General features: G+C 39.3%; 1 protein-coding gene across 4 annotated transcripts in view; it reads left to right on the top strand.

Moving 5' to 3' along the window:
• The window catches only part of LOC134210456 (uncharacterized), a 168213-nt gene that overhangs the window by 59893 nt on the left and 82372 nt on the right, over positions 1-25948 (top strand). For 2 of the 4 annotated variants that reach the window (XM_062686505.1, XM_062686501.1), the window contains exon 2: positions 21927-22472. The exons of the other annotated variants lie outside the window; for them this stretch is intronic. The gene's annotated coding sequence lies outside the window, so the exon portion shown is untranslated. The remainder of the gene's footprint in view (positions 1-21926; positions 22473-25948) is intronic. 4 annotated transcript variants of the gene reach the window in all.

Genomic DNA, 25948 nt, shown 5'->3' with positions numbered 1-25948 from the left:
GTAGTTACGCATTGCTGAAAACTATGTTACTTCCTATGTTTTCCAATTGTCGCAACCAGGGTTCTTATATCACCTGGTCGAAACTTTGATGAGGTCAAAATGCTGCATGCTGAAGAAAAAGCGCTGTTCTATCTTAAATCCATAAAGCACCTGGTGACGATGGAATGCAGTATGATTGAAGATAATAACGGTGTCTATCGATGTGCTTTACCACAGGTGTGGGCCAAACCCTAAAGTAGTATTTGTTCAACGAAAATTCTCTCTTTGAGAGAGAAGCTCTCAGCTGTGCTGAAGATGGCCGAAGGCGACCGAATGTGACGTCACGTCTGGCATACTCAGTACAATTTTATAACAGACGTGACGTTTCATTCCGTCCACCCACCGTGGGTGGCAATGTTTACGTTATTGGCTGTCAAACGACAAACCTGTTTTGGTACAGCGCCTCTACATATCTGAACACTGAAAACTTTCGAAGGATGATAAAATTTGGTTTCAAACTTGAGTGGTCCTTATTGCAGTTTATTCAATTAGTTTTGTTTTTAGTTAACGAAAATAAAGAACTTCTATATTGTGCAGGTAAGATTATCCTATACTTTCGTGCGTATTTAAATATTAGCGAATTTTAATTATTTGTTGGATAAAATTGAGATCCGGAAACAAAACTTTCAATGAGGTTATGTAATCTTTTTCAGATATGGAGAATGAACATCCGGATATTGAAATTCAAATGAACATCGTGGATATTCTTGATTATGTTGGAGAATCAGTGAGACCGATTAAGGAAGGATATGCAGTTTTGCGGCAATCATATCGTCTGCATAGGTTACCGTAATGTCCAACGCAGTGATATGCTAACGGAAGTGGTTGGTTACGTAACTCAAACCTCCCATCCAGGATGTTCCCTGCACGAAGTTCTGTTGTTAGTTGGGCCGGATATTTCAAGATGGATATTGAAATGTCTTGCAAAGCTGGCAACAGCCAAGTGCAATACATCGCTTGTCTTTTGTTCATTGAAAAGGTACCATAGTTGAGCACATAAGAATAAGGAATAACTTATATTTAGCTATTTTAGTTTCATTTAGCAATTAAAAAATATGTATAAATTATTAAATGATTTAAAATTAAATCCAACCTGAATCATGCAAGTCAGTTTCGCTCACATATTATTTTTATAGAAATCGTCTACTGGAATACATTTCGTGCACAGACGTGACTCAGGCATGGGGCATTTCAAAAGCTGGGAGAAAAGCTACATGGGAGCAAAGCGAGTCACAGATCTGTGTTGTAAATAAGCCTAAACTCTTTGAAACACCGGAGAGCAATGCCGAATTGGAGTTATTAACAACCAGTTTCAACAGGATCCTGAATGGTAACAACAAATATAATCTTTCTATAGACTAAAAAAATATTTTACATTTTCGTGTCAAAAACTTTCCATATACAAACACATCCAAGGAAGACATATGAATGAACCAAAACATTTCCGAATCGAGGATACAAAGTTCGTGAACTGACAACTCGACCCCTACATCGATGCCAAAGAGTTAATAACGTGCCTAGAAAACCTTCTTCTATAGTAGTTCAAAGATGCCTATTGAAATCAAAGAATATCGTGAATACTTTGAGAAGGCAATTAAAGTAATATAGAGAAGTGTGTTGAAATTGCTATTGAGACGCAGGACCAGAATACGAACAGCTGGCGAATCTTTCGCTCTAAGCGTATAACAGCAAGTTCAGCTTACAAACTTTTACGTATTTATAATAATAAACGTCCAGATTGGGATAGAAAGATATCTCAATATTGGGATAGCAAAACATTAAAAGCGGCTACAAAATACGGAAAGGAAGCGGAACCTTTCGCTTTCAATTGCTACAGAAAGATAATCCAAACATAAAGAAATGGGTGGTAATACATCCGACGGAGTGTTGGATGGCAGGGTCACCGATGGAGTTGATCCGATATCCAATATCGTTCTAGAAATTAAATGCCCCATGAACAAAGACGCATCACGACAGATATCATGAATTCAAATGCTATAAAACTGTATATAAAAAATGCCCTGTTTCAGAAGAATACTTAAATGATCACCATGCGTATTATTGTCAGATCCAACTCAATATGTTCATATTAAATTGTAAACGCGGTGATTTTGTAGTGTATTCAATGAAAGATGATAAGTTTTGCTAATGAAGTTCAATTAAATGAGGAGTTCATAATCAGAGTAGTCAACGGACTAAAGAAACTGTATTTGGAAAGAATGCTAGGAAAAATTTGTACTTGACGAATCAATGAAGCTTTTGAACAATATGTTTTACAATGTTTTAATGAATGGTCTTGTTATAATGTAAAACAAGGAAATAATATGTCTAGGGAGTAATTTTCAGAACGACATAAATAGAAATTAAGTTGTTAAATTAAAACTCAATGTCAGTATCAATCGACACATATTTTGTTCTATATCAATACCTCCTGATTTCGTTATACTTTGCATTAAATGAGGATGGAGACTTAATGATATCTGAATTTTATTAAATACTTACTGTGTCGATTATGTAGGATAAAATGAATAATTGGCGAGTCTCCCAATCACCGCTGCCAGCATCTAAGAAGTGCTAACATATATGCGCGAAAACCAGCAAGAAAGTAAACTCATAAATTTGAATGGCGGAGGCTGAAAGTGGAAAGTATTTTGTGTCGGTTTCAATATTGAGTCCACAGTATTATGGTACAATGGTCCATCAGCCATATGGAGAAATACTACTGAACTTCAACAATAAGAAGATGCTAAGATGGTACTAATCTTACTGATATTGTCTCAAAATAAACTGAAAACTATGATTATAAAATTCCATGGCATTCATGGATGAGTAGATTTTTTTTCGCAATGCGAACTGCACGTGTCATCAAGCATTCACCGCCTGCTCCCCCACATGGCACACAATTTCAAAACATATCAAAGTAGCCTTTTTATTCCATCCTTTTCGTTTTATTTTTAAAAGGAGCATGCTGCATTCACTTCACTGTACGTTGCCAAGGCAACAAGAAGGTTTGGATCTATTATTCATATTTTTGTTTTTGTTGTTTGTCACATTTTAATGTAGAATCAACTTTGATGGTAAAAAACAACGACGGTTCAAATGAAACATTACGTATTGTATTAGCAAGACGTTTATTACAACATCAAAACTTTTCTCTGGTTATAAATGAAAATGTAAAAATCTTTCAACAGTTTGTGCTAAGTGTTTGGTTATATCTAAAATTTGTCATCGTTCAATACTGGTGCAGTTAGATTAACGATTCCGCAGACTACGCACATTATGTCGTCTATATGACCAAGCATAGCAGTGTTAATAGTGGTTGTTAGTATCCCAAAGATCTTCACTTTGAATGACACGTTCAACGGTACCCTGGCACGAGCAATCGCCCCATTTCTACTGGCTTCTGTTGGTGTTAGTTTGTTTCCTTCATGAATGGTGGTATATGTAATTTTATACACTTAGTGGAACATTCATTTTCAATTGAAACGCCCTTATCTACCATCACTTCTCGATATGGATTCCAAACGATCTATCAATCTCTCCTCATTGAAAATAAATTTGTCCGAAGATTTTCCTGAATATGCCTTACTAACAAATGTAATTAGACCTGCGGGTGATAACACGATCAAGAATTTTACGGTTCGTCGTGATTTGTAGTTTGAGTAGCAAGATATCCTACAGTTCAAACATTTGAGTGTAGCCACAGGTATCTCAGTAGCGTCAAGAACTACGGTTACATTGGGGAAATGTTCTCGGCATAAAGGAACATTATTCTGAAGCTCTTCTTTAGATGGCCAGTAAATGAACTGCTTTAAAATCCTTGACAAAATTTGGATTGTAAGCGAAAAATAAGCGATACTGTTACACCAGACGTAAGAAACAGAATCCCTAGCGCCTCATATGAAATGTTTTGTTTAGCTTAGCCAGTCAATATTACTCGATCAGATGAGTGCATTTTAAACATCTTGGGAAAATATTACTTTCTAAAGATTTTACTGCTAGACACAGTTCGATTAATTGTTCCATTGGGGGATTCCTGTCCAAATATTAACCTCTTTATCCGTGATTAGTAAATCCGATAGAATTATTTTGCAGTCTCTTTGAATACTTTTTCTGCTTCACCGTATATGGAATTGCCTATTCTCCTTGCAGTCCAGATCGTTCAATTGGTGTTTCCGTAATATGATCCACATTGCCTTCTAATGATGTAGCATGTAAAAGATGGGATGAAGAAATTTATAACAGCTTCTCCTGAATCGATACAATGACATGATGATTCGCTGGAGATCCGTTCTGTATTCGCTTCTGCCTAAATCTGGACGTCGCTCTTCAACCATAGGTGACAATAATGTTGAACTCAAGCAACTTTCATTTGTTTCGTTGCTGTTAACTGGTGCTTCGTATCCCACCTGTTGTTCAGTCAATTTGACTTCTTCAGTTTCATAAGAGTTGGACATCATAATTCAAATCATTTCTGAATTGTACGCAGAATTTAATGAAGAGTTGATTGATGAATTCGTCCATGTCTGTTCCGATGTGACAAGTAACGGTACAGCGTTTTCTTCAAGTATCGTCCACCTGCAATGATAGTTTTAAACAAAAAATGAGCAGGTTATGTTAATCAATTTGTCGAGCTGGATGTGTTAAGATAACTTCCACTGTTTGGAATATATTAAAGATATTCAACGTGGTGCAGTGAAGAAGAAGAAACCAATATTACCTGGAGTAATCAGTTTGTTGAAAATGGATACGCACACTCGTGAGTTTTTGTTGGCATTTACGGCAATTCAAATTTTTAACCACATTTGGAACTCTTATCTTTCTTGTGCGGAAACTGGTGCAACAAAACACCGTTCTGAGCTTTCGAAAACATCCATATACATAAAAATACGATTGCTCCTAGCTCTAGGTTTGTGAAAACAATAATTATGGTCCCAGAGATGAGACGGGGATTCGTTGACAACCGAGGCCGTTCTGGAAACTTTGGTAATTTGATTTTTCTCGAGAACGGCGTTTGGCTTAAGATATTTCGAAGTTACTGAAATTAAACAGTTAATGTTAGTTAATTGTTATTAGTTTAGTTTGAATTCAATTACTTACAACAGTCTTCATCATTGAAATGTCTGAGACAACTGAAGATTAGAAACCGGAAGGCCATCCGTTATAGCTAGTGTAATCTTCCAACGCCGGAGAGTAGACCGCTGAGTAGGAAATGGTTGATGTTCTTCCTCTTCGTATTGCATCCCTACACAACATATTCCTTTCGGGTTTATTTAGATTTCGTACAGGAATTTTCTTGAAGGAACAGTTTTAGGTTTAAGCGTTATTCGTTGTCCTGGAACATTAAAAAATAATAATAATAAAATATAATTAAACTAGAATGCTACTTACGTATTATAAAATCATTTTCTTTGAAGTGCTGGTGAATATTTTTCGTTCCGGTCGCCTGATAATCGATATACTGTATCCACTTACGATAAACTTGGTGACCGTTTGATGGTACCGATAAAAAGGTAAACCGGAAGCTGCTTCAGTGCTGCGGCAAGATGGAACAATGACTTCATTCTTGAAAACAAAAATCAGGAACGGAACTTGATTTTCAAACACTTGACATTAAAAACCTCACTATCAAAGTTCAAATATGTAGTAAACACTTTTCTTACTTAATGCACTTAATATCTTCAATGTAAACGCTGTAAAAAGCGCGTTTTTCAATTTAAATTATATGCACAAATCATTCTGGTTTGTTTTGACAAATCGACAGAACATCATCATCCTTCGTACACACGCGCCATCTGTATGCCAGCATGAGCCTTAGATCGCGAATTTTTCGACTACTGCAGTAGGAATCGGCGTTTTTCAGAAAAATATCGATACTGCCGAATCGATGTTTTATTATCGAAATATCGATGCCGAAAATATCGGCGTGGAAACATCGATATTCCGATATATCGATACGCCCAAAAATTAAAAGCACGAGCAAAAAAACGGAACTTCGATTCCCATTTCAGATTATCGAATCACATCAAAGATTCTCTGTTTAACAGATTGTGCCTAATATGCTATATTTTTATTTTGAAAAATCGAAATCCGATATCACCAACAAAAAATCGATACGGTCAAATATCGAACATAAAAAAATCGATATAAAATATCGATTAATCGGAGCGAAAATATCGATTCCCGATATATCGTATCGGTATCGCCCATTCCTATACTACAGACATAGAGGACTTTGGCCCACACCTTCACTGAAGCACATCGGTGTCGATGTTCCGGTTATTGAAACGCTTGTATCCGCCACTGTGGATGACTTTTGCTCCAATCATTGACCTATTCGGCAACCCACGTTCAAAACAGCCCATAAAGCAGCAACAAAAGTTTTTGTTCCCTCCCAAACTGGGAACCGCAACGGCAGATTGTTTCCGTTGCCATTTGCAACGTATCAAGGACCACTTGTTCACGGAGGTTTCCACAATAGCTTGACGATCTTGGTTTCTTAGGAGGGTCATCCACGATAAACTGAGTTCTCTAGCGACATCCGATGAATGGTAAGAAACGGCGTTTATAATTTCCAGGAACGGAAGAACTTTGCACATAATGATATGGTTTTTCATCGGTGCATACTGCAACGGCACGACAGTTTTTCCATCCGCACCAACAATTACTTCCACAGCGTTCAATATCACTTATCTCTGAAGACGCGTTTGCACTCATTATGATGATTGATTTTCAGACGATTGTGTGAACTCGATAATTGTGTTACACTTTTTCGGCGACTAGGTTTGATTTCCAAGCGAAATGGAACTATATGGCGAAAGTTTTGAAAGAAAGATGAACTATAGTGAGGGTGAGTCAATCGCAAATAGGGATCCTATAATGAGAGATATGCAAATACTTTTCCAGACGATTTAGCAACGCTGTTACTTTGTTAAAACGCTTCCAGCACTTGCTGCGCAAAATGTTGAAGCATGATGACTTTGCATTTGATAACAATTTGGAATATGTTTGTCTGTCCACCATAAAGTGTTTAAATAAGCATTATCACTAAAATAAAAGTGCAATACAAATAGGCGAAACACGATACATAAACTGATTACTTCTACTCGCGAAAGTAAACAAATTATATCTGATGAAATTTTCTTAAAATTCATTCATAACCTCTCAACCTCGTCTCAATCTGCAACAATCAATGTTCATTTGGCTCATTTTGACAGTTCTGAATACTCGATTGGCTTAAATGGCTGCTGCATATCTCTATTATAGGATCCTAGTGAACATAATTTGCTTAACTTTTCAAAAGGATTCCAAGTATTTTTTTCATGAAATAATTTAAATACTGCAAACAATAGCTTTCATGTTGTTCAAATTAATTCATGAAAAAATGTTACTTAGGTTCTTTGAAAGTTAAGCGAGATTTCACCTGAGTGGTAAGAGTTGATCGCTAGAAGAAAATTAACGCGTTTCTGTTGCATAACGATAACCTGTGCCACAAGAGGTCTTGCTATCTACATCGTTCAAATTGTCAGCACGATTACTCATTGATTCGATTAGTAGCAACCTTGTTTTTTATCCGGAAGCCTTGTAAAAGATACAGGATCTTTTTGAGGATCTTCTAATAAGAACAGTAAGAGAAATAAAATAAAAATATCAAAGATGAGGACCAGGTGGCCAACCACTTTAACTGTAACACCACCGTACAAACAAAAAAAAAATGAAAAAAATTTCTTTGGTCCTTACCTTACGGAAAACTGATTCATGGAAGCGGAACGTACTAAGCAGACTACGGAATTCAGGACAGAGCTATACTGATGTTAAAGGTAATCGACATAAGAATAAGACCTACAACTTATTGATGACTCGATTGTCGCTATAAGTGCTCTGATTTCTCCGATGGTGATCACAAAAAAATCGACGATTATTGGAAGTTGAGCTCCTGGAATTTGCAAACATCTTTATTTCTTCTGCGATTAAAACCTTTGTCGTAAAACGTCGTAAAATCTTGTCTGAAAACCAAAAATGGGGCTCAAAACGTTAAGTCGTTTAATAAGTCGTTTTACTTGACCTAGACATCAGTCAGAAAAGATACGATAATGTTCTGAAAAAAGACAATCAAGTGGAGTTTGTAGAACTGATTTATGAGGGAAACATACACCATCCAATAAAATGTCTGAGGATTGAATACAAATTATCAGAGAACATATCCAATCTTTTCCCAAATTTCAAAGCCATTATTCAAGACAGTGCAATAGTGAAACCAGTTATTTATCCCCGACTTGAACATCCGAAAGATGTATCAGCTGATGCTGGGTCATTAGGCCGAAGGTTATTAGGCCCAAGGCCATTAGGCGAACGGTCATCAGGCCGAATGGCCACTAGGCTGAATGAGAACTGGGGAGTGGAAAGTGAAGTGAAGTGAAGAAGAACGGAAGAAGAAAAAAAGGAAAAGGAGGAATAAGTGAGGGAAGAAGCAAGACGAAGAAGGCTGAAGGAAGGAGGAAGAAGAAAGAAAGAAGAAGAAAGAAGGAAGACGGGAAAAGAAGAAAGGAAATGGAAGAAAGAAGAAAGCAGAAGGAAGAAGGTAGAAAGAAAAGAGGAGAAAAGAAAAAAGTGAGAATGAAGAAGGAAGAAGGAAAAAAGAAGAAGGAAGAAGGAAGAGGAAGCGGAAGAGGAAGAGGAAAAAGGAAGAAGGAAAAAGGAATAAGGAAGAAAAAAGAAGGAAGATGGAAAAAGGAAGGAAGAAGGAGGAAGAAGGAAGACGAAGGAAGAAGGAAGAAGGAAGAAAGAAGTAGGAAAAAGAAGAAGTAAGAAGGAAGAAGAAAGAAGGAAGAATGAAAAGGAAGAAGGAAGAAGAAACAAGGAAGAAGGAAGAAGGAAGAAGGAAGAAGGAAGGAAGAAGGAAGAAGGAAGAAGGAAGAAGGAAGAAGGAAGAAGGAAGAAGGAAGAAGGAAGAAGGAAGAAGGAAGAAGGAAGAAAGAAGAAGGAAGAAGAAGAAGGAAGAAGGAAGAAGGAAGAAGGAAGAAGAAGGAAGAAGGAAAAGAAGGAAGAAGGAAGAAGAAGGAAGAAGGAAGAAGGAAGAAGTAAGAAGGAAGAAGGAGAAGGAAGAAGGAAGAAGGAAGAAAGAAGAAGGAAGCAGGAAGAAGGAAGAGGAGGAAGAAGGAAGGAGGAAGGAGGAGAGAGGAAGAAGAAAGAAGGAAGAAGGAAGATGAAAGAAGAATGAAGGAATAAGGAAGAGAAGAAGGAAGAAGGAAGAAAGAAGGAAGAAGGAAGAAGGAAGAAAAGAAGAAGGAAAATGAAGAAGGAAGAAGAAAGAAGGAAAAGAAGAGGAAGAAAAAGAAAGAAGAAGGAAAAGGAAGAAGAAGAAGGAAAAGGAAGAAGGAAGAAAGAGGAAGAAAAGAAGGAAGACGGAAAATGAAGAAGGAAGAAGAAAAACGGACGAAGGAAGAAAGGAGAAAGACGAAGAAGAAGGAAGAAGCAAGGCGGAAGAAGGAAGAATGAAGAAGAAAGGAAGAGAAGAAGGAAGAAGGAAGAAGGAAACGAAGAATAAAGAATGAGGAAGGAAGAAGGAAAAGGAAGAAGGAAGAAGAAAGTATGAAGAAGGAAGAAGGTAGAATGAAGAATGAAGAAGGAAGAAGGATGAGGAAGGAGAAAGAAGGATGAAGGCAAGAAGAAGAAAGAAAGAAGAATGAAAAAGAAAAATGGAAGATGGAAGAGAGGAAGGGAGAAGAAAGAAAGAATTTCTGATTTTTCACTTCTTGCTTCTTTTTGCTAATTCGGCCTAATGACCGTTCGGCCTAATGACCATTCGGCCTAATGACCTTCGGCTAAATGGTTCGGCTCAACGACCTTCGGCATAATGGCCTGACACCGTATCATTTATGAAGAAGTTCGCGTTAAGGAAAATCATGTCCCTGTAAAGAAAGCTATTATTGCCATATCCATATATCCAGTATATCCATGTAAAATACATAATGGTATAATAGCATTATTTAAAAGCAACACTAATAATAAAACATCTCACACTTTTGATGGGTTTCGTCCACTTTTTTTATATTTGGTAAAATTACTTCCTAAACATTGAATTTGTTTGAATAATATTTTGGAGCTCTTTGAAGAATCAATGAAAACCGGACAAATTGAGGATTTTTAGATTACGACGGACAGCACAATAAGGTCTAAAACACGGACTGTCCTGTTAAATACGATACTTATAGTCATTTTGATACCAAAAGAGCCTACTTTGAAACTTGCAGTTTGTTCTATGATGCCTATCTCGTCGTCTAATGAGCGTTGTTCAGTAAAGCTTGACTTCACCGCTAGGTTCGCTAGGACACAGTCTACATTACATTCCACGGCAAAGATGCGTATATGTTCTGTGCTATCTGTTTTGTGGCGTTACGCACTACTTTCACGGCATACAAAAACAAGGCACTATCGACACGTACGTAAACATCAGTTTTCAATGTAAACAGTTGACGTCACTGCTATCGCTGCTCGGGACGAAGCAAGGATCGTGAAGTAGAAAGCAACGCTCTACGATTGAGTTTCTTCTTTTGCACTCGTTCATATGCGATAGCAATCACGTCACTTTCGAACTGTCATTTCGTTCTTCATTTGATTCTGTGTACACAGGATTTTGTTTTACACGATTTTTTTCGCTCGTATTTGATCGTGTGTCTTCAATTTACCATCAAACCTCGCAACATGTTTCAAAAATCCAGAATAAATCAAAGAAAAATCACATGATAATTAATATGCGTTAAACATTTAGGGTGAGTGGAAAATTGAGAAAATGTAACTGCGAAAACAGAATCCAGTGTACTGTGCACTACTTGAAAGTATCTGGATTCCTGAGAATCCTAAAATGTGCATTTTGGTAACCACTGTATTACTATGTATTTGACTTCTATATCATATGTCATCGAAAACATTTAACAATATTCGCTAAACCAGACCTCTAGCATTTGGTTACATGAAACTACTCTAAATAGATGTAGTAATATCCTACAGGCTATCGCTCATTGTTCGAACAATGTCCGGAACGCGCTCCAATTAACAAGCACAGAAAGTAGGTCAGCCATATGTCGAACCTCACGTTTTATCGTCATTAAGATGCTAACCAGCATCGCAACCAGATCTGCACAAGAGTTTGGTCTTTCTGCGTATGATGAATCTTCGTTAAACACGTGGTCTGTTGCGACGGGTTGAGCAGTCCCAGGAATTTCGGTACACGCCTTTTGGTTTATCGACATCGAACACGCCAGCAGACTGAACAACCACGTGAAATGTTTTGTCATCGTATGCCGTGGTATGTGTCCTTTGATAATTAAATAGCCCCTCACTAAAGGCAGGGCACTTTATGGCAGAGGGAAGTGATGGGGACAAAACGTGTTGCTCGATGCTTGTCTAATGTATGCAAACATAAATATTCCATTGTCGCAACGGGCGTCATCGGTGTTTATCCACTGTTGGGAAAATCCCGTGCGGTCCGTACATTTAGAGCACGGTTATACCGGTGGAAAGCACAAATCATCATCACGCATCGTCGTCATGGCTGTTAGCAAATTACGATAACTAAGAAGCGCTACCCAGAGAGGATGCTTAAATGTTTATTTCTGTCAAAGCACTGGACCCGATCCGGAAGGCACTAGATAGAAGCATCCTGCGTTTGGACGCGGCGCCAGGTGCACGTGAAGATTAGAAACTATAATCATGTTCATGGCTGGTTGAACACTGTATTCGTCACAAAATAGCGTTTAATTCGGGATATTTACTTAGTAATCAAGGTGTTGAAGTCGGATTTTAAATCATGCTCTGAATTTTTTTTCTCTAGAATTGTAAGCAGTTGATAAAGAAAAAATGAAGTTGTATGATGTATATTTCAACACTATAGCATAATAAATGCCAATAAAGTTGAATTAAATTGTTTTCAATAAACATATGTTAAAAAGAATCATATACCTGGTACTTAAATTACAATAAGGACATTTGTGATATAAAAATAATGATTTCAATTCTAAATAAAAACGTTTCCTAACAAAAATCGTTAGGGTAATAAAACTTAGAATAAACTTAACTTAGAAGTCGAGTCAAGTACGAAAGACTGAAGACTGCCTTACTGTTGAGGTCGAAATAAGTATATGTAAAGCTACAATCATGTTGTGGAACTAAATGGGATAGAACTAACTCGGCTTATGACAAGTGAAAATTTCTTATTAACTTAAAACATAAAATATCAATACAAGTGAAACAATGTTTTTAAAAACTCGTTCAAAAGTTCACTTTCTGTGGAGCATTTGTATTTCGCTCGATGTAGGTCACAACACCAGAGACAAGTATCCCGTTCCAAATCGATTTGATTGCTCGACCTTCGACAAATTGACCACCCTGAGCCCCCGTCCCGGTCGCTGCAAACGAAGGCCAAGTCATTTTTTCTCAATTTGCATAAATTACCAAATCGGAAAACCGTACCGAGTTGTGATTGTTTGCGCATTCACAGGATAGCAACCAGCGGCGCCTATCTGGGAGGGAAATAGATGTAATCGGCTTTTCTATCGATTCGAGTGTTGACAGGGGAGAGGGGGCTCGTTTAGATTGTCTCCGTTATTTTCTTCATGGTTGGCATTGATTGCGTCTCCATCCCACCAGCAGCAGCACGCTAGGGTTAATACGGTTGTCGAGTTATCGTGGAAAATCAAGCCAAATTAAATTTTATGTGTTCATTAAACAGAGCAAATTACATCTTTTCATTAGAGAAGCGGTGTGCATGGCTCCCTGGGGTGTTCGAAGACGGAAGAAGGTAATTGTTTCTCGGGATTTGTGTTGTTTCGCAGGTAGGCAATTTGGGTTCTAAATTGATTCAGTTTATTATACTTTTATAAATCTTTATTATTCTTAGTGCAAATATAATTCCATCACGATTTATTTGACCAAAGTTGGAGCAAATATGCAATATTATTTGTTTTAATTGAAATTTTAATTAAAAAATCTCTTGTTAAGGGGAGCATAATCTACGTTAAATAGTTTGACGACCCCTACCCTGGCCCCTGCGAATTGTATGGCTTGTCGAGGATGTGGTTGGGTTTGACAATTCCGGCTTCTTTAAAAAGCTACATGTTCTACCGGGGCATCACACTCTGATTTTTGAAGAAAAATTGCTTTGAACTTCCAAACAATTCATCTTAAATATCAAGAAAAAAACAAAGAAAATTCCCACGAAAGTTCATCCAGACCCAGTCAACATTTTGGTACCTATATCTTGATATAGGTTATTATATAAGAACCAACTTAATCGTATATAATGCACAGATTGGCTATATACGTACCAAAGTGGAGGCGATATAGGTACATACGAGTTTTATTATACTATTTTTTCCGACATCATAAGAACAGTATTACGATTATACATAAATATGAAAAATAAAAAAAATCTTACCAGCACCAAATCTCGAACATGCGATGTTTGGATTTGCAGGCGGATACTCTACCACTGCACCATACTGCACATCATGAGGTATTTCGGATTTTTGTCCAACAGAAGCTACATAATTTATATCTTTACAACTGCTTGAAAGCCATTTGGACTGAAATGGTTTCGATTGTATTACGATTCACATAGACATTCATTCGCACTGATATAGGATAGTGCAAGGAGTATAAGTCATTACGAGTTTTTATTCACACAATTACGATTGATTTTCACTACGATATGTGGGTTATTGGGGAGCTTCCACCGAAAGTTTGTCCTGAAATTGTCCCGGAAGTTTTTTCATGAGATCCTCCAGTTATTCATCCGGAAGTTCCTCCAGGAATTCCTCAGGAAGTTCCTCCTGGAATTCCACAGGAAGTTCCTCTTGAAATTCCTCCGGAACTTCCTCCAGGAATATCTTCGGAAATTCTTTCAGGAGTTTCTTCGGAAATTCCACCTAGAATTCCTTCGAAAGTTCCTCCAGGAATTGCTTCGGGAAAACTTCCAAGAGAACTTCCCAAAGAACTTCTGAAGGAATTCCTGGAGGAGCTTCCGAAAGAATTCCTGGAAGAATTTCCGGAGGAATTCCTGGATGAACTTCTGGAGAAATTCCTGGAGGAACTTACGAAGGAATTCCTGGAGAAACTTCCGAAGGAATTCCAGGAGGAACTTCCGGAAGAACTCCTAGAAGAACTTCCGGAGGGATTCCTGAAAGAACTTGCGAAGGAATTCCTGGAGGAACTTCCGAAGGAAACCTTGAAGGAACTTCCGGAGGAAATCTTGGAGGAACTGTCAGAAAAAATCCTGAAATATCTTCTGGAGGAAATCTTGGAGGAACTTCCGGAAAAAAAATCCTGGAAGATCGTCCGGAGGAATTCCTGGAGAAACTTCCGAAGGAATTCATGGAGAAACTTCCGAAGGAATTCATGGAGAAACTTCCGAAGGAGTTAATGGAGAAATTTACGAAGGAATTAATGTAGGAGCTTCTGGAGGAATTCCTGGTTACCCGTAATGCTGGGTAGACACCTTTACGTGGTGTGTTACGGGGTAACATCTACCACGGTTACATTGCCAGCTACAGGCAAATCCTGACCCAACGAATACCTTCCTCATTATCCAACTCCGTGGTACTTATGAGGGTGTCGCTAAGTCGGTGGCCTCTCGTTAATTAAGTACTACATCAACACTTCCTTCCTAGTTACGGTGAAGATGGGCGTGGCCAGGAGTAGTAATCCTCATGCTTTTGTTATTTTTGTTTAAGACTGGAATCAAGGACCACTCCCCTTCTTGATTTCTGATAGCATTCTAGATAAGGATCTCAAAAGTAAAACATGAGTATCACTAGTATCCAATCTACGAATTACACCGTAACAATGCTAATGCTAATGCTAATGCTAATGCTAATGCTTCTGGAGGAATTCCTGGATTCGCTTCCGGAGGAATTCCTGGAGAAACTTACGAAGGAATTACTGGATGAACTTCCGAAAGAGTTCTTGGTAGAAGTTGCGGAGGAATTCTTGGATGAACTTTCGAAGGAATTTTCTAAGGCACTTTAGAAGGCATTTCTCAAGGAACTTCCGAAGGAATTCTTGGAGAAATTTGTGGAGAAATTCCTGGAAAACTTCTGTAGGAACTCCTGGCGGAACTTCCGAAGGAAATCCTGTAGGAACTTCCGAATGAAATTCTGGAGGAATATCCGAAAAAAATCTTGGAGGAACTTACAAAAGAAACTTCTGAAGGAATTCTTGGAGGAACTTGCGCAGGAGTTCCTGGAGGAACTTCCGAAGGAATTCAACAAGGATCTGCCTGATGAATTCCTGGAGGAACTTCTGAAGGAAGGAATTTCTGGAGGAACTAACAAAGGAATTCCTGGAAGTACTTCCGGAGATATTCCTGGAGGGACTTCAGAAGGAACTCCGAAGGAACTTCGGATGGAATTCCTGAAGGAACTTCGGATGGGATTCTTGAAGAAACTTCCGATAGAATTCCTGGAGGATTTTTCGGAGGAATTCCTGATGGAACTTTCGGAGGAACTACTGGAGGAACTTCTGGAGGAATTCCTGGAGGAGCTTCCGAAGAAATTCCCGGAGGAACTTCTGGAGGAATTCCTGGAGGAACTTCCGGAGGAACCTCCGGAGGAATTTCTGGAGGAACTTCCGGAGAATTTCCTGGAGGAACCTTCGGAGGAATTCCTGGAGGAACTTCCGGGGGAATTCCAGGAAAAACTTTCGGAGAAATTCCTGGAAGAACTTCCGGAGGAATTACTGGAACAAACTTCCGGAGGAATTCCTGGAGGAACTACCGGAGGAACTTCCGGAGGTATTCCTGCAGGATCTTTTGGAGGAACTTCCGGAGAAATTCCTGAAGGTACTTCCGGAGGGAATCCTGGAGGCACTTCCGAAGGAATTCCTAGAGGCATTTCCGAAGGAATTCCTGGAGGAACTTCAGGAAGCTGAAAGAACTCCCGTAGAAATTCGGAACTTCAGGATGAAATCCTGGATTAACTTCCGGAGGAATTTCTGGAGGAACTTCCGGAGGAATTTCTGGAGGAACTTCAGGAGGAATTTCTGGAGGAACTTCCGGAGGAACTCCTATGGGAATTCTTGGTAGAATTTTTAGAGGAATTTCTGAATGAACATCCGGAGGAATTCCTAGAGGAACTTCCGGAGGAATTCCTAGAGGAACTTCCGGAGGAATTCCTGGAGGAACTTCCGGAGGAATTTCTGGAGGAACTTCCGGAGGAATTCCTGGAGGACTTCCGGAGGAATTCCTGGAGGAACTTCCGGAGGAATTCCTGGAGGAACTTCCGGAGGAATTCCTGGAGGAACTTCCGGAGGAATTCCTGGAGGAACTTCCGGAGGAATTCCTGGAGGAACTTCCGGAGGAATTCCTGGAGGAACTTCCGGAGGAATTCCTGGAAGAACTTCCGGAGGAATTCCTGGAAGAACTTCCGGAGGAATCCCTGGAAGAACTTCCAGAGGAATTTCTGGAGTAACTTCCAGAGGAATTTCTGGAGTAACTTCCGGATGAATTCCTGGAGGAACTTGCGGATGAATTCCTGGAGGAACTTCCGGATGAATTCCTGGAGGAACTTCCGGATGAATTCCTGGAGGAACTTCCGGATGAATTCCTGGAGGAACTTCCGATAGAACTTCTGGAGGAACTTCCGGAGGAATTCCTGGAGGAACTTCCGGAGAAATTCCTGGAGGAACTTCCGGAGAAATTCCTGGAGGAACTTCCGGAGGAATTCCTGGAGGAACTTCCGGAGGAATTCCTGGAGGAACTTCCGGAGGAATTCCTGGAGGAACTTCCGGAGGTATTCCTGGAGGAACTTCCGGAGGAATTCCTGGAGGAACTTCCGGAGGAATTCATGGAGGAACTTCCGGAGGAATTCCTGGAGGAACTTCCGGAGGAATTCCTGGAGGAACTTCCGGAGGAATTCCTGGAGGAACTTCCGGAGGAATTCCTGGAGGAACTTCCGGAGGAATTCCTGGAGGAACTTCCGGAGGAATTCCTGGAGGAACTTCCGGAGGAATTCCTGGAGGAACTTCGGAGGAATTCCTGGAGGAACTTCGGAGGAATTCCTGGAGGAACTTCCGGAGGAATTCCTGGAGGAACTTCGGAGGAATTCCTGGAGGAACTTCCGGAGGAATTCCTGGAGGAACTTCCTGAGGAATTCCTGGAGGAACTTCCGGAGGAATTCCTGGAGGAACTTCCGGAGGAATTCCTGGAGCAACTTCCGGAGGAATTCCTGGAGGAACTTCCGGAGGAATTCCTGGAGGAACTTCCGGTGGAACTCCTGAAGGAACTTCCGGTGGAATTCCTGGAGGAACTTACGGAGGAACTTCCGGATGAATTCCTGGAGGAACTTCCGGATGAATTCCTGGAGGAACTTCCGGAAGAATTCCTGGAGCAACTTCCGGAGGGAATCTTGGAGGATCTTCCGGAGGAAATCTTGGAAATAATCCTGGAGGAACTCCCGGAAATAATCCTGGAAGGTCTTCCGTATGAATTCCTGGAGAAACTTCCGGAGGAATTCATGGAGAACTTCCGGGGGAATTTATGTACGAACTTTGGAGGAATTCCTGGAGGAACTTCCCAAGAAGTTCCTAGAGGAGCTTACGACGGAATTTCTGAAGGAACCGGAAGAATTCCAGGAGGATCTTCTGGAGGAACTTCCGTAGGAACTCTTGAAGAAACTTCCGAAAGAATTCCTAGAGAAACTCACTCCAGAAGTCAGAATGAACTTCCGAAGGAATTCTTGGGGGAAGTTGCGGAAGAATTCCTGGAGGATTTTTTGAAGGAATTTTCGAAGGCACTTCCGAAGGTATTTGTCAAGGAACTTCTGAAGTTATGTACAACACTACGGAGTTTCCGAAGGAATTTTATGAACGATTGATGACATCAACTAACATTATCCCTACTGTTCTGGTATATTTAAAACAGAAAATCCATCAACTAGTATTTAATTTAAAGTTTATTTTAATATCATTGAAATTAAAATTAATCGCCTCTAGAAATAATTAAAATCTCTATTAAAACTTTTACGTCCAATGAAACCTATCCGGCAAATCCTCAAGCATTGCGTTTTGCAAATGGGGCAAAAATGCGAAATTTGTTAGTACAAACCCGATCAGGAATGCATAACAAAATTATATCCAAATTCTATTAATGGTTGTTATTTAAAACGTGTGTTATAATTAGATAATTCGATAAAAATGTGTCATCGGTCAGTTTTATTTCATATCAAAATTATAACAACATTAGTTATGAATATTTTCACAAAATAATTGCCTACATTTTTTGTAGATATTGGAAACAAATTCGGAGGTAATCACCTTCAGTATAACTTGAACCCGCCGGATATTAATACATTGCTGGAACAAAGTTAATTGCCTACATTATGGATGGAAACCTGGTAGCGAACCAGATTTCTATCCGTGATGTAGGCAATTACCTTGAAAGTAGATTTTTGTACAGAAAAATTATATCAACGTTAGTTATAATGTTGATATGGAGGTATCAACCTCTGTTTTAATTGTGTTATGGCTAGTGGTATTTTTGATATAATTTTTGTTATTTTAACAACTAACCAGCAAAATTTATAACACATTTTGTTACAATATTTTTCTGAAATAAATAACTCCCCTTGTTATAATTTTGTTATGCATTATTGATCGGGAACCGTCGACACACTGCTTGCCGTTGCCGCACTACATTCCATTTCCCCCGTAACTTCTCTTCGGGGGCAAATAAAATTAAATTTACCAATCGACCATTTTTGCCATGGGTGAAAGGCAATGGTCCTTGTGTGATTTTTTTCCATAATCAGGGCTCGACAACAAATGGTTCTATAAAATCTGGAAAAAGAATTGACCATTTTTATGCATGTTCCGGATCTTCCTGCAACCCACTTGGTAACCACAATGGTCCGTGTGTGATCACAACATCAATTCCGTACTCAATGTTCGACAATAAATTATTCTAAAAAAATCTCGCGCTACGATGAAATTTTCGAATTGACCTTTTTAAGGATGTTTCGGATCTTTCAGGGCACCACCCGGTGGCCACAAGGGTCCGTGTATGGTCAAAACATCAATTCCGTACTCTAGGTTCGACGGAGACGGTGAAATTTTTGGAAACCAGTAAAAATCAGAAGAGAAGAAAGCTACAGTGTTGTACACGCCTTACTACACACAATGCAACTTGGTTGTACAACATTTCGACTTTTACTCCGACCGAACCAAATTTGCTGGGGACGGAGTAAAAGTTGTACAACATGTAGGAGCGTGTATGATGATGTGATCATGTGCCGCGCCCTAGCATAGTCCTGATTCGGGGTGGGACTCCACACTCTACAAACCTGACAAGACGCCCTGTGATACAGAGGGATTGCGCAGGCCCAATAGGCTATTCATTACAAGCTACATAGAAGCAACCCGTCAAATCGGTTTGAAATATGAAACTGCAAGTCGCTTGGCCATAACCTGACAAAGTGATGTATATTGTATATGCCATTATTCTATTATATCAGTGGTAGTAACAGTGCTCCTCGAGCGCTTCAGTAAAATAATGAAAAACTGGTTAGCTGTAATTTGGCATTTGACATTCTTCAGATTACGGCAGTTAAGGCGTCCATATAGCCCCAACTATTGTATGCAGTTCTCGAGAAATGCTTAGAATTATTAGGAGAAAAAACTCAACACATGAAATGTGAATCATATGAAATTTGTTATATTTGTAAGGAGGCTCCTGTGGGGGGTTCTTAAATTATTGGCTTATGCGCCAGACGACACTGTCGTCTGCCAAAATCAAGTTTTGGGCTGCCCAGCTAGCGTTGTTTACGCCCACCAACAGAATCCTTCTCCCCGTGTCTTTCCAACTCAAACTAACTAAATTCCCAATAATCCCAAGAATTCCAATAAATTTATTCGCGGTTATTCGAGATATTCATTCCTCCAATTTATAGTAAGAAATTATTTAGTAGTGCCTAGAGAAAAATTTATTAGAAACCTTCTAAATAAAAATTTTGTAAATAATAAAAAAGTCGAAGCATTTAACATTTTAAGTTTCGTTTTTTTTTTCAAAAATTTTTAACAATCCCCTATTCTGTCTCCTACTAGAGCTAACTGCTCACTGACTAACCATCGGCCGTTCTCCCGGAGCAGATGGCTGGCCAACGGTACCGAACGTGCCGATGGTCACTCAGTACCTGTTTGTGACGTCACTACCCGGTCGTGTCTTCTCTACGTGAGTCTTCCTATTCCCCTATACCTCGTTTCTTCCCCTACTATTTACAATCGTGATTCCCTACTCGTTTTGGTGTAGTGGTGTGTGTCAAGGTTCGCGTACTTACAGTTGGTCTGGTTGATGACGAGTCGATACCTGTTTACCACCCCCTGGGTGGTTTTGTACGTCGAAGTGATGACGACCGATGATGATCGAGCCAGGATAATTGTACAAGCACTGGTTGCAAATATTCCTCCGACTCTTCGGCATTCGATACAGTGCGCCTAGTGGGTGGCACCCGGGAGCACGCTAGGTTGGGAAGTGTGAGATGTGGGTGGGTGGCGATCGAAACGTCCGATGTCTATCGACGTAGTGTTGGTAATCGCTTTTCTGGGAGGGTATCCTACGGAGGGCCTCCGATTTTGAGTACGTGAGTCGGGCGGATTACTCGGGCGTTGGTAGTCTTTCCCCGATGGGACCTATCCACGAATGGGCAATCACAGGTAACGCGTGATGCACGTGGGCCGAGCGATTCGTACCGATGACCAACGCTCTCTGACGGTACCTATAGTGGTACGCAACCACGAGACGATAGGTACAACCAGGGTAATCACGCCGGATACCGTCCGATGGGTTAACTGATCCTTTTGGTCGAGGACCGGTTGACTTCGCACTACCCTAACCTCACACTTTCGGGCTTCGATCCCGCAGCGTAGGATCCCAAGATGGATTCGCCACCGGAGTGTGGCTGTACAAAATATTCAATTAATACCAATGGCACGCTTTACACTTTTGTTACACCAAATTTACCTGATTTTTTTCTCGCTGCCTGCTTCACTATTTTTTTTGTTTTTCTGCGGCTCTCTTCCTTTGCTCTTATTTCCGTTCAATTTTTCCTTTTGTTAATTTCTCACTATTCATCATTTACTTTTTTAAACTTACTTTTGAAAACAATTTTATTATTCACGACTCACGATTTTTTAGGATTTATTGGCAGCTATCTCAAATTCTGAAAATTAATTTCAAACATTAAAACTTGACTTTTTTGTTATATTTTCTAATTGGTTCACATACTTAAACTTTTCTTTATATTTTCTCACTGCACATTATATAATTCTTCAAAACTAACTTTTCAGCTCGGCGGTCCAAACGGGAAAGATCGATTAGATCTTCCTGACTCGCCAAGAAACTTCTAATTCTTTTTCTTTTCTTTTTCAGATAAAATTTTAAGGGTTTCCGGTTCTTGCTTGATTTTGGTTTTCATCATTAAAATTTTCCGAGTCATCAAAATTTCCTGTTCATGACTTCACCCACTTGTTATTTGTATAGTAAACCCCCTCTCTAATACATACAACTAATCGATTCGAGCACTTTTTACCTTGCCTATTATTACGGCGTACCTTCTCTAACGCTACTATTTGAAACGACGGATTCTACACCAATCCTCTCGTTTCATGTGAATAGATTTCGGAGGACTGATTTACGCTCGATTGTTATAAAACCTCATAGAATATTTTAAACAATGACTCTATGGCGAAATTTAAAAAAGGCCATCTAGAATTATGATACCTGTTAAACTCTCTTCAAGCATATCTTTTCCATTTTCCCAGAAGCCATGACATAAATAATCTCCATTTCCATCACGCGGCTTCTAAAGCAATTCAATTCTATTTATCTCTTCCATTTTCAGACTTTCGCCCCACAACAACGCCGGGATCATTTTTCACGTTGGACCACGCAAAGTGTCACAAACACAAAACAGGCCACTGAGCACTTTGGTCGGAAATAATGATCCCATCAGCCACGACGGCGATGCCGGGACAAGCTTCCTAAGCCTGTTATACACACAGCGAAATGAAATAATCCATCTCTTTCATCGTCACCGGCGGCGCGCTGATTTAGTCTGTGCCTGCACGGATTTGTACACCGGGAGTGCCCCGCCCTCCCCCCGATCAGACAATCTCTAAATCGTCCTGCGGTGCGGTTCGTCTTTCCATCACGCGCCATCATGGGCCCGGCACTCGCGCCCCATAAAGCTATCACCACATTGCGAAGGCCAAAGCACATTGTGATAGCGGCTAGGCGTGCTTAATTCGATTTATGATGTTGCGAATTGAGTTTTGCCTCCGACTGCGACGTGACGAGACCGACCACCACCATCACCACCAGTCCTGAGTCCTGCGGGCGCAAATTTACTCTGTGGCCAATTCACAACACACAAAACACAAACATACCGGTATAAATTATTATAACACTAGTTTGCGGCATTTGCGAACCCAACGGGATAATTGTCTCCCAAGCCGCATTATGTGCTTATTTTAGAAATATAATGATTTATTTTTCTACAGTAAATATCAGTATAGCAATGATATACTGTTTGAGTATTTATAGGTTGTGTTTGATTTCTTTTACATTTATTTAGACTTGTTTACAATTAATTGCATATTATTCGGCATTTCGGACGTTCGAACATCATTTTTTTGTTATATACCTTGGCTGTGCATATGCACAGCACATGTTTCGAAATGGACAAAATTAGGTATATGAAATTTACGAAAAATAATCCACGTGTCTTGGATTCTTTGTCGCAAATTTCATATCAATTTGTCCATTTCGAAACGTGCTGTGCCAAGATATTTAGACTTGTTTGTTTTGGCGAATACAACTTGGTTGATCTCTATGTCCAACCAATGACAAAACAATTAACCGGTGGCATAGAATTTAAAATCATTTAGGGCCGATTTCTTCACCTCCGCTTAGTGCTTAAGCCCGGTTTAAACGTATGGGTAAGCACCGTTTAAAAGTTAAGCGGAGGTGAAGAAATTGGCCCTTAGAGCTTTTTTGTGGAATACAATTTGTGCTCCATCCACCTGACTGCTCCTTGAAGTGCTCCATCCACTTGACTGCCACCGTAGTTTTGTCTGTGCATAGTGAGCACTTGCGCAGTCTTGTGCGACAGTCGCATAAAACCTCCGCATATCGTTTCTATCCTGCGTTGAAACTACACTCAACCCTCTTTTTACGGCACTTTCTTATACCTGGAGGACAGAAATCTGTACAGCACTGAAGTCTGTCCACCTCATGAGATATCAATGAATCAAAGAGATTTAAAGATAACTAAATAATATAAAAATAATTTATCTTATCCTATTCATATACCTGTCAGTTAAAATTTTGGCCATTTAAATAGAAAGCAGGCTTTGAAACTAAAATAACAAAAATAAAAAATAATTCACCGCCCTACAAACGCGGAGTTTCAGGCGCCATTTGTTCGTGTGTTGACCATGGTTGTACAAAAAGGGCCTGTGTTTAAATTGCAATTGGCAATGAATAATACAAATCAAACGGGTCTCTTCTCCAGGTGGATGTGATGAACTTATTAGCCAATAAAAAATCACAAAAATAAAGACAAAAAAAAAAAAAATTCTCCAGGGGTGTATTGAACTATTTACAGTAATAGTCTAGTCAATTGTGGTTTTTCGATTTTAAAATTAAGTGAACAAATAGCTGTACGGATTTTGATCCTTTGATTCCACAGTCCACAGTCCACAGGACGGATTTCAATTCAGGAGGTATTGATTTACTTCATTGTTTTATCATGGTTCTCACAGTTTTTATTGCGTAAAAGTGGAACATTTCAAAAATAGAGATCATCTTGCTACTGAATCAACGTCGAACGTCTCATTTACATTTGATTCAGATTTATTAGAGACTGCTACATATACACCTAAAGAAGAGCTTAAGTGTACGGATTTCGATGCCGCACTTCGTTTTACGTTTCTCTTTTTATGGCCCGTGACGTAAAAAGAATTATAAGCATTATTGACATCCAACAGTAAACCTATAAGAAGGCACTCTTAGAAACCAAAAGAACTAAGGGAAGTGTACCGGTTTTGGCCACCTTAGTGCCTAATTTGGCCAATTCTGAAAAATGCATACTTTCCACTATCGATCAGTTTCCACAGCAAAGAAGCATAAGGTATATATCTGTTGTTACAGCCAATAAAACCCTTGGAAAGTGCTTCATTTTCGGAGTTATGCGAGAAACTGGCCAAATTAGGAACATTCCAAAAACTGGTACACCCTAGTAGCACAGTTCCGAACGATTTAATTGTAGCAACTCCAATGTGACTGGCTTTGGTCGCATATGAGTTACAATGACTGATATGTGACAAGTGTGCTACTTGGGCAGTTACCCAAGCTGTTTTGCATCTTCAATATTTGTCTTCAAAAAGTGTTCCATTCCAGGCACTGTCGGAGTTAAGTTAGGGTACGATGGGGCACGTTACCCACCAATTCTAATATTTTCTCTGAAACTTAATTATATGCGACAAAATTGCTCACTGGCGGAGCTAAGCGGGCACGATTGGGCACATGATCCACCAAATCGGATATTTTTCTTGAAATTTTATTATATACCGTCGTGCGGGGCTTCTTTTGATTCCGGGAACTACTTTGGATTTTTGATTTTTTTGAAAAAAAATAAACGGAAAAATACCAAATTTGAAACAAAAAGTTACCGTCCAACTATCAACAAGACACTCGATTGGTGATAATGACAATTTTATAGTAATTTTCGTTATAATTCTTATTTTTAAATGACAAAAGTAGTCCCTGATTTGTCAAAAGAAAATTCTATTGATATTCCTTCGTAAATTTCTTTCAGGTTTAGCTTTGGAAATTTGTTTTGGAATTTTAAATTTTAATTTTGGAATTTTTCCAGGAATTTCTTCTTATTTTTTTTTAATCCTTCAGAAATTCTTTCCTTTCCAGTTAAATATTTCTTCCATTAATAATTTAGAAAATTGCGTCATTAACTCCTTTTGTAATTCATCCAGAGCACGATATACAGATAACAAAGCAAGCTCATAAAAAAATTACAATTTAAGAGTAACGCATATTTTATCGCCACATGTTAGAGTACAAAAGAAAGCATTCTGAGACCGTAGAGCTTCGTCTCGGTTCAGCTTGTTCGAAGATAGTAGTGACGACACATGTTTACATTTAAACTGCCTTATTTTTTGTATGCCGTGCTCCAGGGATTGCTTTGGAAAATCCTATGAAGAGGCCTTTGTAAATTCATCCGGATGTTTCTTCAAAAATTCCTTTTGCTTTAAGTACATAGGTGACTGCAGGAATTATTTCGGAAATAAGAATGAAATATAAAGGAATTATCGGAAGGGTGTCTACAGGAAATGTCAATGGAATTTCCAGAAATTTCCGACGGACGTAATTTCTGAATGATTCCTAAAAGATGTTTCAATGAATTTCTAAGGAAGTCTAAAGTCTTCAGGAGGAATGTCCAAAGGAATTCTAGAAAGGATTTTCCCAAGAATTCCTGGATGAAATTCTGAAGATATGGAATATACAAAGGAATTCCTAAAGGATTTACCAAAAGAATATCTTAAATAATTTTGGAAGAAATTCTTAAAAGAATTTGTGAAGGACCCAGCCAACAAAAAATCGCATATGATAGCGAATAAGTATACAAGGTGGAGACGATATAGGCGCATGCCTCCATTTGACTGTATGCAAAGTGTACGTCTTTTTTTCTCTTCCTAAGCAATGGAGGGGGAATCTGCTCAACAGACATCCTGGGTTGTCCAGGAAGTGCGGGGTTAGGGACCACCTCCAACAGCAAACGAGGGAGGCAGGACTACATCCCCGACCCGCTAAACCGTTTCCATTGCCGCCAAGCCCATAGTCCCTTCG

Source organism: Armigeres subalbatus, chromosome 2 (assembly GCF_024139115.2).
Source record: "Armigeres subalbatus isolate Guangzhou_Male chromosome 2, GZ_Asu_2, whole genome shotgun sequence".
In the NCBI taxonomy this organism is placed as follows: domain Eukaryota; kingdom Metazoa; phylum Arthropoda; class Insecta; order Diptera; family Culicidae; genus Armigeres; species Armigeres subalbatus.
Note: the sequence above shows the minus strand (reverse complement) of the source record. Positions and strands in the feature narration are given on the sequence as shown.